The sequence below is a fragment of the Lithobates pipiens genome, unplaced genomic scaffold (genome assembly GCF_037356315.1).
Source record: "Lithobates pipiens isolate NorthernLeopardFrog02 unplaced genomic scaffold, aLitPip1_a1.2 Scaffold_30, whole genome shotgun sequence".
In the NCBI taxonomy this organism is placed as follows: Eukaryota; Metazoa; Chordata; class Amphibia; order Anura; family Ranidae; genus Lithobates; species Lithobates pipiens.
Window position 1 is genome coordinate 36,588,171 of NW_027507791.1, and position 14,260 is coordinate 36,602,430.

A 14,260-nucleotide genomic window follows, 5' to 3' on the forward strand; every position below is an offset into this window, starting at 1 on the left:
CTACCATTTCACAAAAAAGTGTCAAAAGTGGTAAAAAAGACAAGAGACAGCTTCGGACAAGTCCTTTATTAAAGTGGTTGTAAACCCTTACAACACACTTTGACCTACAGGTAAGCCTAGATTAAGGCTTACCTGTAGGTCCAAGAAATATCTCCTAAACCTACACGGTTTAGGAGATATTTGCCGAAAGACAGGCACCGCTGTCTACGGCGCATGCGCCGTAGACAGCAGCGCGCAGGCGCACTGAGCGTGGCACCCGTCAACAGCGATATGCCACACGTGGCAGCTCCCGTGCGTGGCGTCATCGTGGCTTCGCTGAATGACAGCGGCAGGTGAAGCGAGACCCACCGAGAAGATGGATGCGCCGGACTACAGGGGACAGCGGTGACATCGCTGGCTCCTGTGTCAGGTAAGTGACACATAATGGACTACTATGTGATGCATAGTAGTCCATTATGCTTTGCCTTTGCAGGGAATGAAAGAGGAAGTAAACTCATCAGGGTTTACTTCCTCTTTAAGAAATATAAAAATAAAAATGTCCAGCCAAGTCCATTCATCTTCTATCACGCCGCGCAATGGACAGAAAAAAAAAGCCACAACCGTTTTGTCTCCATGGGAGGCTCCCGCCGACTGGTGCTTCTTCTCTGTGACAGTTCTTATATAGCTGAGGGCGGGGCCACCCGGTGACATAAACGGGTGACCTTGCCCCCTCTGAATCCACGGGGAAGCCGTCTGGTCATACCAATTTATGACACCTATGCTTCTAAGGAACTGGTCTTTCATTCTGATCAGTCAGCAGGATTAAGCAATAATGGTTTCCCCCATCCACACAAGCCAGGTGGGTGGAGTAATTCTCCCCACTGTACTATTCTATTCTGACAGCAGGGATTCTTTTGCCAATAGCTGAGGCCACTAATTGACTGAAAAATATCCAGCATTCTCGTTAGATAGAAGTCATTAGATTGACTTCTGTCAAGTGGGAATGGCCATAGATGGATTGAAATTTGTCTGGTTCCTGATGAATTCCATTCATTTCAATTAAACTATGGCCAGCTTTAGAATGTAAGCTCCTTGAAGGCAGGGACAGATAGGAATGTACAGTATGTAAAGCAAAATTATTGGCACTATATAAACGGTTGCAATAAATATAATCCTTCCTAAATATGTTAAAAGAAAAACATGTAAGTAGTGGTGCAAGCAGATGTGCAATGTCCATCATATAGTCCTTTGAGCTCTAGGCTCTGAGTGTAGGATTTAAGATACACAGTTAATTACATCAGGGCCAGTCTTAGGAAGGAGTAGAAGCGGTCTCCTAACATGCAACAAGAGAAGAAGATACAGGTGCCTCTGAGTGTAGGCTGTTAAGCATTTATTATAAATAAAAAAGGAGAAAAATTCACATGGAGGAGATGGGAAATAGGCACATACTGTATTACAGTCCAGTGGATGAAAGCTGTGATGGGAGTCATCTCCGCTGCTCATGGGCTGTCCTGGTCAGCAGGATGCTAGTAAGATGGTGGAAGGCTGAGGGCTGGAACACAGGCTGAAATGCAACACTGACTATTATGATGTCATTGGCGTGCTTGCAATGCTCTTTGGAGCATGCACGATAGAGATACACTCAGTGCATGCTTCTTTCTCAAGCTGCTGTATTGGGGCTGGAGAGTGACTTATATGTGCCTTACTGCACTGCCATCTAATGGAGAAAATACTAATCTCTCGAATGGCACACGTATGTACTATTTTCTCTTATAGCAATTATTAACCACTTCACACTAAATCATGTACCTGAACGTCATTTGCATGTAGTGGTTATACTGGAGTGATGCCTGCAGGTGTATAATTTTTTAGAGCTGGTGGTCAGGTATCTAATGATAACAACCGATGCAGCTAATGAGCTGCTTGGCCATTATCACCAGGTGCGGGAGGAAACCTCATGTTTAACCACTTGCCGCCCGCCATAAAGCAAAATGACGGTGGCAAAGTGGTTTTAATATCCTGACCGGAAGTCATATGACGTGATCAGGATATTAAGCCGCTGTACGCCCCCGGGGGCACGCATCACGGCGATCGTTGTTGCGGTGTGTCAGTCTGACACGCCGCAACTACGATCTCAGTAAAGAGTCTCCGACGGAGACTCCTTACCACAGGATCAGCCGTGTCCAATCACGGCTGATCACATTGTAAATAGTAAGAGCCACAAGGGACACCACCAGGGATGCCCAGCACCAGGCATGCCCCCCTAGACCACCAGGGATGCCAGTCAGTGCCCACAATGGGTATCACTGATTGGCATGCATTATTGTTTGGCACTGATTGGCATCCATCCCTACAATACTTTACACTACAATGCCGCCTATCAGTGCCCAACCATGCCGCCTATCAGTGCCCATCCATGCCGCCTATCAGTGCCCATCCGTGTCGCCTATCCATGTCCATCCATGCTGTCTATCCATGCCCATCCGTGCCGCCTTTCCATGCCACCCATCCATGCTAATCCATGCCACCTATCCATGACAATCCGTGCCACCTATCAGTGCCTATTTGTGCCACCTATCAGTGTCTATCTGTGTCGCATATCAGTGCCGCCTATCAGTGCCACCTCATCGGTGCCCATCAGTGCCGCCTTATCAGTGCCCGTCACTGCAGCCCCATCAGTGAAGGAGAAAACTTACTTATTTACAAAGTTTTGTAACTGAAACAAAAAAAACATGTTGTTTTTTTTTTTCAAGCTTTTCAGTCTTTTTTTATTTGTTTAGCAGAAAATAAAAGTCCCAGAGGCGATCAAATACCACCAAAAGAAAGCTCTATTTGTGGGAACAAAATGATAAAAATTTACTTTGGGTACAGTGTAGCATGACCGCGCAATTGTCAATCAAAGTGTGACAGCGCTGTAAGCTCAAAATTGGTCTGGGCAGGAAGGTGTATAAGTGCCCCCCGGTATTGAAGTGGTTAATATTGTGGTGTGATTGTTGGTCATGACAAAACATTTTTATTGTATATAAATTTACCCTTATTTATGTGTTATGTTGAAATGAAGGTCCTGTTTCTAAGACAGTCAACTGTGCAACAGAGGACTAAACTATAGATCACACTATAAGAATAAAGATCCCGCAAATTCCTTGCCTTATAAGAAAGATGGGTTTATTGAAGCCCCACAGAGTTGGCTCACACCTCTGCGCTCATAACTCTGCATTCATACCTCTGCGCTCACACCTCTGCACTCACGCCTCTGCACTCACACCTCTGCACTCATACCTCTGCGCTCATACCTCTGCGCTCATGCCTCTGCACTCATGCCTCTGCACTCACGCCTCTGCACTCACGCCTCTGCACTCACGCCTCTGCACTCATGCCTCTGCACTCATACCTCTGCACTCATACCTCTGCGCTCATGCCTCTGCGCTCATGCCTCTGCACTCATACCTCTGCACTCATACCTCTGCGCTCATGCCTCTGCACTCATGCCTCTGCGCTCACACCTCTGCACTCACACCTCTGCACTGCATGTTCCAATGTAAAAAACACTTAGTAAAACCTGTGCTTTCATCCAACATGGTAAAAAAACAAGAGAAAAACCTATAAGCTTGAAAACTTCTATAATTGCTCCTACGACATGTGGTGTATTGTTTAAAGTGGTGTTTCGGCTGAAATTTTCCTTTTTAGATAACAATACCCCTATAATCCTTATACTTAATGGGTGGGTGTAACAAGATGTCCGCTTGTCCCTTCTCAGTGTATCCTTACTGTGGAGGAGTGTGGGGTTTAGCAAGATGGCGGCAACAAAATGCCACTTCCGTTACACATTCTGACGTTTCACCTAATCTGACAAATCTATTGTTATGTATGTATCTGTATATATCTGCACAGAAACCAGGGATATCATTTACAATTAGCATCTTTTAAAAAGTAATTACCTTTTGCAGGAACTGCCCCATCAAATTGACACCATCAAAATGTCCCCATCACACTGCCTTCATCATATTGCACCCATCAAAATTGCCCCATCATATTGCCACCATCAAAATTACTCCCATCTTTTTGCCACCATCAAAATTGCCTCATCATACTGCCATTATTAAAATTGCCTCATCATACTGCCATTATCAAAATTGCCTCACCATACTGCCATTATCAAAATTGCCCCATCATACTACCATTATCAAAATTGCCCCATCATATTGCCACCATCAACATTGCCCCATCATATTGCACCATCAAAATTTGCACCATCAAAATTGCCCCCATCATATTACCACCATCAAAGTTGTTCCCATCATATTGTCCCTATCAAAGTTGCCCCCATCATATTGTCCCTATCAAAGTTGCCCCCATCATAATACCACCATCAAAACTGGCTCATCAAATTGCCTCCATCAAAATGTCCCCATCAAAATGCCTCCATCATATTGCCCACCATAAAATATTGCCCCCCATCAAAATAGCTTCAATCAAATTGCCCCATCATATTACCACCATCAAAACTGCCTCACCATATTGCCCCATCATATTACCACCATCAAAACTGCTCCATCATATTGCCACTATCATATTACCACCATCAAAACTGCCCCATCATATTACCGCCATCATATTACCACCATCAAAATGCATCCATCAAAATGCATCCATCAAATTGTTCCCATCAAAATGCCTCCATCAAATTGCCCCTATTAAAATGCCTCCATCAAAACTGCACCCATCATATTGCCACCATCATATTGCCACCATCATATTGCCCCATCATATTACCACCATCAAAACTGCCCTCATCAAATTGCCCCCCCCCCATCAAATTTCCCTATCTTAATTCATCCATCATATTGCCACCATCAAAATGCCTCCAACAAATTGCCCCATCAAAATGCCTCCTTCAAATTGCCCTATCAAAACTTCCCCCATCAAAACTGCCTCCATCAATTTGCCCCATCAAAATGTCTCCATCAAATTGCCCACATCAAAATTCCCCACATCAAAATTCCCCACATCAAATTGACCCATCAAATTGACCCATCAAATTTCCCCCATCAAAACTACCCCCATCAAAACTGCCCCATCAAAATTGTCCCCATCATAAATTGCCACCATCATATTGCCCCCATCGTATTTCCACCATCAAAACTGCCCCATCACATTGCCACCATCATATTACCACCATCAAACTGCCCCCATCAAAATGCCCCCATAGAATTGCCCCCATCAAAACTGCCCCATCAAAACTGCCCCATCAAAATGCCCCATCACATTGCCCCCATCAAATTGCTCCTATCAAAACTGCCCCATCATATTCCTCTATTATAATTAGTCATCATTAGTAATGGTCTGTCTGTCTGTCCCCTCCCCGGGCTCTGTATGTAATCAGAGCTAAGATGCTCTGTGACAGACCTAGAGGGGACAGAGGCTTTTGGAGGGGACTGGATGCTAGCCTCTTGCTGACAGATTATGGGCCCTGGCATTTGGGGGGACAGTGTTCTTTGCGAGCTGTATGCCTGAGGACCCTTGAGGTGGTGCTACTTTGGATTCAGGTCCATGTCCCCCAAGACACACAGACTCTGGGAACCCTGTATATGCCATATTAGAAACAGTGGCTGATTCATAGTGTTGGGACACATACTGTTAGGAGATGCTGATATCAATTCCAGCCTCCTGTCTGTTGTTTTCTATAATGTAAATTAGTGTAGTATGACTTGTCACAGCTTCTAACGAGTCTTTTCATCCAGTGTGCTAATTAACCCTGCAATTGTATGAATGAGATGTATGATAATGTGTATTGTATAGTCGGTGATCTAGGAAACGTGAAGTCTGGCCTAAAGGTAATGTCTCCGAGTCACCTAGGCTGTCTAAATGATTAGGAAAATTAGCTCATGTTAATTAGGTCTGGTGAGAGGTTGTATTTTCATCCTGCTGTATATATTTGTGTGAGAGCTCAAAATAAAGATTCATTCGTGTTTGAACCTCAAGACAGAGCCTTGTCTCGTACTTGGGGGGAGAGTTATTCATATAGGGTTCTTGTTTAGCTGATCGGAGTGTTTGGTAGCTGCCGTGGTGTTCAGGAAGTGAATGTCCTAAACGGCTTTAACCCCTTTCATACTCGGGGTGTCGTTACAACTGGTGGCAAGCAGCGGGATGATTACCACAGCCAGAAGGACAGCTACAAGAAGACACAGGCCAATGGAAGCACGGTATGAACGGCTAAAGCATTCTACCCTCAAGGACTTACTGGAGAATCGGGCCAACTGGCCAACAACCATAAGAAGAGGGACATTAACGCAGAACTAGTCTAAATGGATAGAGCCAAAAGAGCCAACATAACCGAAAGGCCCAGCGTAACAGACAGGACAAGTTTTGATCGGGCTGTTAACCTAAGATTGCCACATTATGGCCCTAACCCTACAGTGGAAATCATAGACCTAGTTATAGCGGCTGTGGATGCAAATTGGCTACAGCAAAGAGGTGCTGCAGCAGTAGAAGTCACAGCAGCACCAACTGAAAGGAGAGGAGAGGTACAGATACCAGCCGCCATGGAAGAGGAATTCAGAAGGAGGTTGCGGGAGATGCAGATGCCGCATAGAGGACCAGTATCAAAGCAGGTTCAGCTGGGATGGTCTGATTCTATCCGCTGAAAACTCTGGAAGAAAGCGCTTGCTCTCGAGCAGCAACACCAGGGAAAAGTTCTCCCCTCCCTCCATGTAAGGTACTGGTTGCAGTATGAAGTAAGAATGCTGTTATTGGGGGAACAACTGAAGCAGGAGTGGACAGCTGAGTTAAGCAGGCTGATCCGGGCAGAGATGCGATTCGACTAGAGCTACAGAGCCCTCTGGTGGTATGTAGCCCAAGAGTGCCCGTGGTCAGCGGATGACAGCCCCATAGAAGGCTTTGACGATGATGGCCTGGGATTATTGTATTGGAGGCTGTCCAGGGACCCTGACTTTGGGAGTGATCGGGAGTGGAGTTTGGAGGAAATAATGGAGCACAGAGAGCGAAGACTGAATGTCTCGGAAGGGCACTGGGCACAGGAAGATTTGGAGTTTCTGGCCATTCAGGAATGGGAGCTGGAGATCGCCTACAGACAACTGCTAGACTCTGCTCAGCAGCAGGGTGGGGCTCCCTTTGTCTGAGACTATCAGGAAAAAACAGTTGACAACTCTGAAATCCTGGCTGAAGAATCGGCAGTGGAAAATCTGGAGATTGCCATCCCCAAAGCTGAAGTGCTGACAACAGGGCAGAGTTCTGCTAACCTCTGCCCAGCACTGATAGCATCTTCCGGGTTCCATGGACAGGAGATGGTGAACCTCTATCCCCAGACACCAGTTGCAGAGTCAGAGGATTTGATAGACTTTTCTACTGAGGAAGAACAACCTGATGAGCCTCCAGCAGTAGAGCTGGTATCAGGGCCAAACTTCAGTGTGCTCTGCCCAGCACCAACAGCAGTATCTATGGAGTTGCAAGGAACTTCCACATTTGAGGCGCTGGTCACTGGACAGAGGGCCTAAGACCTCTGCCCCACACCTGTGACAGTTTTGGAGGCCCGAGGTGAGAAGGTCATGGTTTCTCTCTCCCAGTGGATTTCATAGATGCAGGGAGGAGAAGCAGCCATTTTCCTTTCCCAACAAGGGTTCGTGCACCTCTGAGACAATACCAGTGAAAGAGCGTTCCAACAGCAGACGGCGCCCCAGAATGATGACACTAACCCACCTGAAGTGCTGGCAACTGGGCAGAGTTCTACCAACCTCTGCCCAGCAACGGCAATGGCTGCAGACTTCCAGGGAGCCGGGGCGGTTGGCCTCCCTCCCTAGCAGTTAGCCAGAGCAGATGGTGTGAGGTTTCCAGCAGAAGGGATGGCAACAGGGCAGAGTGCTGCTGGCCTCTGACCTCAACTAACAGAGGATGAATTTCCTGTAAAGGTGGATGGGGCTTCAGTCCCCACCTGTATACCCCAGGGATGCTGGGCAGTCAGCCTAGATCCCCAACAGCATGACGGAGTGAGCCCAGTCTTCTCTCCAGCGGCTGAGAGGACTCCAGGGAGAAGGGCCAGTGCAGGCCTCTCCCCAGTGGCGGATATGTTCTCTGAGAGAGGCAGAGGTTGGCTGGGTGAGTAATACTCTGTTTGGAACAATTTGTATGGGGTACTGTGTGGATACCAGAATTAGAGGACTGGAACCACTGACTAACTTTGGAGTCTGGGGTCTCCTCCTGTGTTTAGTCTCCTGCCGAAAGGGGAGAAATGTGACAAACCTAACCGGGACATAGGCTTTTGGAAGGGACTGAATGCTAGCCTCTTGATGACCGATTATGGGCCCTGGCATTTGGGGGAACGGTGTTCTTTGTGGAGCTGTATGCCTGGGGACCCTTGAGGTGGTGCTACTTTGGATTCAGGTCCATATCCCCCCAAGAGACAGACTCTGGGAACCCTGTATATGCCATATTAGAAATAGTGTATGATAATGTGTATTGTATAGTCGGTGAGCTAGGAGACTCTGAGTCACCTAGGCTTAGATAATTAGCGCATGTTAATTAGGTTTCTGGGGAGAGGCTGTATTTCCATCCTGCTGTATATATTTTTGTGAGAGCTCAAAATAAAGATTCATTCCTGTTTGAACCTCAAGACAGAGCCTTGTCTCATACTTTGGGGATAGTTATTCGTATGTGGTTCTTGTTTGGCTGATTAGAGTGTTCGGTAGCTGCCTTGGTGTTCCAGAAGTGAATGTCCTAAACGGTTTTAACCCCTTTCATACTCAGGGTGTCATTACATGCTCCAGTCGCCTACCCCACCGACCCATCACTGTGTATAAGAAGCTTTGGTAGCAATGGCAACAAAAGCCTGGTTACCCTTTTTAAAAATAGCGCTGGCCACCACCTTGCATCGTGTCATTTCCGGTTTGCAAATAACGCAATGCTATGGCCCAGTGATGCCGATTGCCACCTGGGATTGATGCCACACATCTCTCACGACGCATTGCAAACCAGAAATGACGCACGTGGCCATGGCCAAGGAGGAGGAAATGATTAATAAATACAGCATATATACAAAAGGTGATGCATAAAAAAATGCAAATTTGTTTCTAGTGCACAGATTAGTGAGGGATGCTGAGGAGTAGTAAAAGTGTGTGGAACTCCCCTTTAAGTTGCCCTTGCAATCTACTGTATGTAGGAGGCCCCATCTGTCCACTCTGACAAAGATTTGGTGAGCATCAGAGATGAGTAGAGGAAGTCGAGGACAAGCACAGTGTCCCCCATCACTTTGCCAAACATCACCATAAATACACTACAGGTTTAGAGGTGAGGATCATTGAGCAGATGCCCAAAAATCTCTGCTCTCTGCAAACGTGAAACTTTTTGCATTTATTTTTGACACCCTTTTGCCTGGGGGGGCTAAATAGAGAATTAGATAGAAGCTTCTACCATATTATGAGCCTCTACTGTCAATAAATTAATTATTTCTCCTCTCTCTTAGGTGGTAACAGTTTTTTGTCTCTTTGTGGTGGGATGTAAAAGATGGTTTAGGTGGTGGGGGGCAACTTCCTCTAGGAGTAAGTAAACTTCAAATTAAACTGACCAGCACATGCACTGAAGTATATATGATTGTCATTATACATCCTGTTGCAGGGGTGTCAAACTCAATTTCACTGTGGGCCGCATCAGCATTATGATTGTCCTCAAAAGGGCCAGTTGTATCTGTAAGATTAGATGTCCAGTGCATTCCCTCCCCTTACATTAGATGTCGAGAGCTACCCCACCATCAGAAGTTCCCTACTCTCCCTAACATCACAGTGCACCCCCTTTTCTTATGCTGCTGCTGGGAAGAAGCTGCATACATTGCTTGAAAGCAGAACGTTAGGGTCTGGAGGAGGACCAGAGGAGGGCTGGAGCTCTCCTGTAGCTGCAGGAGAGGTGTGAGGGCCACATGAAATGGCCTGGAGGGCCAGATTTGGCCTGTGGTCCTTGTGTTTGACACCTGAGGATCAGTCCATATTAAAGCAGAGTTTCACCCAAAAGTGGAACTTCCGCTTTAAGGACTCCTCCCTGGCTCCTGTTTGTGAAACTGAGCTTTTGATGAGGAGGGGGGATCAGGTACCCAAATTTGACAGGTACCTGCACCCACTTCCATTCCATTCAGCCTAGGCTGCTGGAAGTCTTCTGGGACACATGACAGGTCCTAGAAGACTTTGGGACCAGTCGCGGAGTTTTCGTCCCGAAAAAAAATGTATTTAGTTACTCCCGAAATGTTATTTATTTATTTAATTTCGTTAAAAAATGCATTCGTCCGAAAATCCAAAATAATTAAGGTCGAATCTATCATTGAAGGCTTATGGTGTCTGTTGAATGTTCTAAGAAGATTTGATGGAGCAGCTAAACTGTACACCGCTGGGATTGTATATTTCCAGTCAAATGTTCCGCCTACAAGCTATAGTAGAATTCTAATGTTGTATGACACTGGTAATAATTATATTTATTAATTATTATTATTAGTCAACCAACATTAGAATTCTTCTATAGCCTATGGGCGGAGCATTTGACCATAAATGTCCACTCGTGGCGACTGCTTCGTCAAATCTTTATGTTGAATCTTTTCTCTCTATATAATCTTGGACTAATAGAGTTAAGGTGAGGCACATTCGACCACAGGTTCGATGGACACAGATCTCTATTGTCAGCATCATGTCGAATCTCCTATCTATACCGAACTGTTGTCACAACGAAAAGGAAAATAAAGTGGATCTTTTGGTTTTCAGATTCTGCACGTTCGTTTTAGTTTGTTAAAACAATAACGAAAATACTCGAAATTCGGACGAAAATGCATTCGTACGAAAATTAAAATGAATGGACATGTCTATCACACGGACACATCAAAGAGATTTGAAGCCCGAGTATAATAAGTCCTGACAGTCCCCCTATGAATATACATGATTATATCAATTAATATATTGACCATTAATTATCCATTAACCGCTTCCAGACCTCCCACAGTACATATACAGCGGCAGGGCAGACTGGCTGTGCTAAATCATATACCTGTATGTGATTTTGTGCACATGGTGTAGTGCGCTGCTTCCACTGTGATTGGATACTATGGGAGCCAATTAGCGTGGCCGGCGACCGCGATGGCTGCCGCGATCCGCTGATTGTTCTGTGGAGAGACAGATCTGCGGTGTGCCTATGTAAACAAGGCAAACTGCTGATCTGTCAGAGAGCAAAGGAGAGATCTTTGGGTTTCAGCTAAGCTGACACCTGATCTCTCTTTTCCTCCAGTGTAACAGTCCCCCAGAGTTAGAAAGCACCACCTAGAACAGTGATGGAGAACCTTGGCACCCCAGATGTTTTTGAACTACATTTCCCATGATGCTCATGCACTCTGCAGTGTAGTTTTTTTGTTTATAGTGCAAAAAGTAAAAAAAAAACAGAGGTAATCAAACACCACCACAAGAAAGCTCTATTTGTGGAAAAAAAATGACAAATTTTATTTGGGTACAGCGTTGCATGACAATTGTCCGTTAAAGTGACGCAGTGCCGTATCTCAAAAAATAGCCTGGTCAGGAAGTGGGTAAAACCTTCCGGGACTGAAGTGGTTAATTATTACATTTATATATTTTTAATTATGCCTGCGTTTGATTCATTTCTCATTTATCACAAAATTATACTCCCAAACACTTGCCCTGCATTTTTTCATTATTTTTCACCTAATCCATGCACAAATTATATATATATAATACACACACACATGTCACAAAAGTGAGTACACCCCTCAGTCACATGTTTGTAAATATTTTCTTCTATCTTTTCATGTGACAGCACTGAAGAAATTACACTTTGCTACAATGTAAAGTAGTGAGTGTACAGCTTGTATAACAGTGTAAATTTGCTGTTCCCTCAAAATATCTCAACACACAGCCATTAATGTCTAAACCGCTGGCAACTAAAGTCAGTACACCCCTTAGTGGAAATGTCCAAATTGGGCCCAATTAGCCATTTTCCCTCCCGGTGTCTTGTGGCTCATTAGTATTACAAGGTCTCGGGTGCGAATGGGGAGCAGGTGTGTTAAATTTGGTGTTATTGCTCTCACTCTCTCTTACTGGTCAGTGGAAGTTCAACATGGCACTTCATGGCAAAGAACTCTCTGAGGATCTGAAAAAAAGAATTGTTGCTCTACATAAAGATGGCCTAGGCTATAAGAATATTGCCAAGACCCTGAAACTGAGCTGCAGCACGGTGGCCAAGACCACACAGAGGTATAACAGGACAGGTTCCACTCAGAACAGGCCTCACCATGGTCCACCAAAGAACTTGAGGTCATGTGCTCAGCGTCATATCCGGAGGTTGTCTTTGGGAAATAGACGGATGAGTGCTGCCAGCATTGCTGCAGAGATTGAAGGGGTGGGGAGTCTGTCAGTGCTCAGACCATACGCTGCACACTGTATCAAATTGGTCACACTGATATGGCTGTCATCCCAGAAGAAAGCCTCTTCTAAAGATGATGCACATGAAAGCCCCCAAACTGTTTTGCTGAAGACAAGCAGACTAAGTTCATGGATTACTGGAACCTTGTCCTGTGGTCTGATGAGACCAAGATAAACTTATTTGGTTCAGATGGTGTAAGGCCGCGTACACACGCGGGGACTGTTCGCTCAACTTTGTCCGTCAAACAGTTTCAGCGGACAGTCCGCTCAAACTTAGCATGGACGGACTTGCCCACACACGATGAACGAACAGTCCGCTGAAACCGTGCGCGATGACGTGAACGGCACGTACGACGGGACTAGAAAAAGACGTCCTATACACTGCAATGCAACCTTCGGCGTGTAAATCCTTTCTGAGCATGCGCGGAACTTTGTTTGACGAACAAGCCTACACACGAGGGGACTGTTCGCTGAAACAAAGTTTCAGCGGACAGTTTTTCGGAAATTCCGAAAAACTTTGTTCAGCAGACTGTTCGCTGAAACTGTCCGCTGAAAGCCCACACACGGGCGGACTGTCCGCTGAAACACTGTTCAGCGGACAAAGTTGAGCGAACAGTCCCCGCGTGTGTACGCGGCCTTAAGCGTGTGTGGCGGCAACCAGGTGAGGAGTACAAAGACAAGTGTGTCTTGCCTACAGTCAAGCATGGTGGTGGGAGTGTCATGGTCTGGGGCAGCATGGGTGATGCTGGCACTGGGGGGCTACAGATCATTGAGGGAACCATGAATCCCAAAATGTACTGTGACATATTGAAGCAGAGCATGACCCCCTCCCTTCGGAGACTGGGCCGCAGGACAGTATTCCAACATAACCACCCCAACACATACCTCCAACACCACCACTGCCTTGCTAAAGAAGCTGAGGGTAAAGGGCCAAGCATGTCTCCAGACCTAAATCCTATTGAGCATCTGTGGGGCATCCTCAATAGTGGAAGGTGGAGGAGCGCAAGGTCTCCAACATCCACCAGCTCTGTGATGTCATCATGGAGGAGGGGAAGAGGACTGCAGTGGTGACCTGTGAAGCATTTTCACTTAGGGGTGTACTCACTTTTGTTATTTTTAGGGGACAGCAAATTAACACTATTATACAAGCTGTGCAGTCACTACTTTACATTGTAGTAAAGTGTAAATATTTACAGAAATATGAGGGGTGTACTCACTTTTGTGAGATACTGTGTGTGTGTGTATATATATATATATATATACAGTGGTGTGAAAAAGTGTTTGCCCCCTTCCTCATTTCCTGTTCCTTTGCATGTTTGTCACACCTAAGTGTTTCGGAACATCAAACCAATTTAAACAATAGTCAAGGACAACACAAGTAAACACAAAATGCAATTTGTAAATGAAGGTGTTTATTATTAAAGGTGAAAAAAAATCCAAACCATCATGGCCCTGTGTGAAAAAGTGTTTGCCCCCTTCCTCATTTCCTGTTCCTTTGCATGTTTGTCACACCTAAGTGTTTCGGAACATCAAACCAATTTAAACAATAGTCAAGGACAACACAAGTAAACACAAAATGCAATTTGTAAATGAAGGTGTTTATTATTAAAGGTGAAAAAAAATCCAAACCATCATGGCCCTGTGTGAAAAAGTGATTGCCCCCCTTGTTAAAACATACTATAACTGTGGTTGTCCACACCTGAGTTCAATTTCTCTAGCCACACCCAGGCCTGATTATTGCCACACCTGTTCACAATCAAGGCATCACTTAAATAGGAGCTGCTTGACACAGTAAGGTCCACCAGAAGATCCTTAAAATCTACACATCATGCCGAGACCCAAAGAAATTCAGGAACAATTGAGAA

General features: G+C 45.4%; 2 protein-coding genes across 3 annotated transcripts in view; one reads left to right on the plus strand and one right to left on the minus strand.

The window, feature by feature from the left end:
• Window positions 1–14,260, minus strand: part of LOC143942631 (NACHT, LRR and PYD domains-containing protein 12-like) — a 1,996,551-nt gene that overhangs the window by 1,537,416 nt on the left and 444,875 nt on the right. The gene's annotated exons all lie outside the window — the stretch shown is intronic.
• The window catches only part of LOC143942634 (NACHT, LRR and PYD domains-containing protein 3-like), a 111,144-nt gene that overhangs the window by 78,517 nt on the left and 18,367 nt on the right, over window positions 1–14,260 (plus strand). The window lies entirely within an intron of this gene.